This window comes from Sinocyclocheilus rhinocerous, unplaced genomic scaffold (assembly GCF_001515625.1).
Source record: "Sinocyclocheilus rhinocerous isolate Xijiao unplaced genomic scaffold, SAMN03320098_v1.1 scaffold1553, whole genome shotgun sequence".
In the NCBI taxonomy this organism is placed as follows: Eukaryota; Metazoa; Chordata; class Actinopteri; order Cypriniformes; family Cyprinidae; genus Sinocyclocheilus; species Sinocyclocheilus rhinocerous.
In genome coordinates, this window is record NW_015639764.1 from 235,670 (window position 1) to 237,455 (window position 1,786).

A 1,786-nucleotide genomic window follows, 5' to 3' on the forward strand; every position below is an offset into this window, starting at 1 on the left:
GGGGGAAGCCAGAGTCCTGCATGCGGGCGGGTACATGCAAGTGAATCGCTAATATTTGATGTAATGGGTGGAAAAATAATTATGTGTAGGGTGTGATGCGGGTGCGGGCCAGACGGTGACAAGCACGGGCGGGTTGCGGGTCCAATAACCAAGACTATTTCAACTCGGTCCAGTACACGCTGAGCAATGTAGCCAATCTGTATTTAATCTATTCACAATTTGAATAAAAGTTTTAATAAATGAGTTTTGTCTACCTCATGTAGGAGATTCAATGCAGTTGTGGTTTGGGTCCCAGTTTTATGTCAAATGGGTCGGGTATGGGATTAAAATAGTGTTGCTGTCAGATAACGTGCCGGTTGTTCTGTTAATTACGGCGATTGTGGGAAGATCATTTCACCAGCCAGGAAAGGTGAATGAAAATGCCTCTCTGTGATGTTACCACGAGGCATTGCTTACTTACAGATCTCAGGCTTCTGGAGGAGATGTAGATTCGTAAGAGTGAGGAGGAAGTAGGAGGGTGCTGAGCTTGTGGCTGTTCTATACGCAAACCTCAATGCCTTGAACTTGATGCGAGCTGCAACCGGTAGCCAGTGCAGGGAGATAAAGAGAGGTGTGACATGGGCTCTTTTGGGCTCATGGAAGAGTAGTCGTGCCGCTGCATTCTGAAACATTTGTCAAGGTTTGATTGCGCATGATGGAAGTCCAGCTAGAAGAGCACTGCAATAGTCCAGCCTAGAAATGACAGGGGCCTGGGCAAGAATTTGTGCAGCATGCTCTGTTTGGAAGGGCCTGATCCTCCTGGTGTTGTGCAATGCAAACCTGCATGATTGAGCTGTCTTTAAAATATGGTCCTTGAAGGACAGCTGGTCACCAAAGAATACTTTTGAACCTAGCAGGATGATGAAATCATGCTGTAGAGTCGAAGTGGCAGCGAAAACAAGAAGCCCAGTCTTTGCCAGGTTGAGTTGCAAGTGTTCCTTCATCCATGCCGAGATGTTTGCCAGGCAGCCTGAGATCCATGCAGCTACTATTGGATTGTCTGGTTGAAATGAATGATAGAGCTGTGTGTCATCAGCATAGCAATGGTAGGAGAAACCATTTGCTTGGATAATGGGTCCCAGTGATGTAGTGTATATGGAGAAGAGGAGGGGTCCAAGAACTGATTCCAGAGGAAACTCTGTGGCCAGTTGATGTTCTTTGGATACCTCTCCTCCCCAGGAAATCCTGAAAGACCTACCTGTGAGATAAGATTCAAACCAGTGGAGTGCAGATCCGGTGATGGCAGACAGGATAATCTGATGATTCACAGTGTCAAACGTGGCAGATAGATCCAGCAGAATACAAACTGATGATTTGGAATCAGCTTTCGCTATCTGCAGGGCTACAGTGACCGACAGCAAAGTTGAATGGCCGCTGCTGAAACCTGATTGGTTAAGTACAGTTGGTCATTCTGTGAAAGAAATAATGTAACTGTGTCTATAAAGGTTTGAACCAAATGGTCCATTCCATTAGAATAACAAAGGAACAGCATTCCTCAGGAATGTCTTGTAGATTGCAGGATCTCCAGCGGGAAGGTCCTAACAGTATTGTTCTAGCCCTTTTGTCTTCAGGTATAAAATTCTATCCCACAGACAGAACTTTGGGAGAAGCTAGGATTCATACAAGGGTAAGATTGCTTGAAGGAAGACATGCTAACATCGCTATTGAAGAACTGCTACACTACCATCTTCAATAAATTCTTAAAGATGATGATGCATGGGGCAACTTTTTAGGTTAGAAGGGGTAT

The 1,786-nt window shown here is 45.2% G+C and overlaps 1 long non-coding RNA gene across 1 annotated transcript in view; it reads right to left on the reverse strand.

Moving 5' to 3' along the window:
* Positions 1-87: 87 nt before the first annotated feature.
* The window catches only part of LOC107751638 (uncharacterized), a 7,958-nt gene continuing 6,259 nt past the window's right edge, over positions 88-1,786 (reverse strand). Inside the window, exon 3 of the long non-coding RNA XR_001641279.1 lies at positions 88-163. This is a non-coding gene — a long non-coding RNA (uncharacterized LOC107751638). The remainder of the gene's footprint in view (positions 164-1,786) is intronic.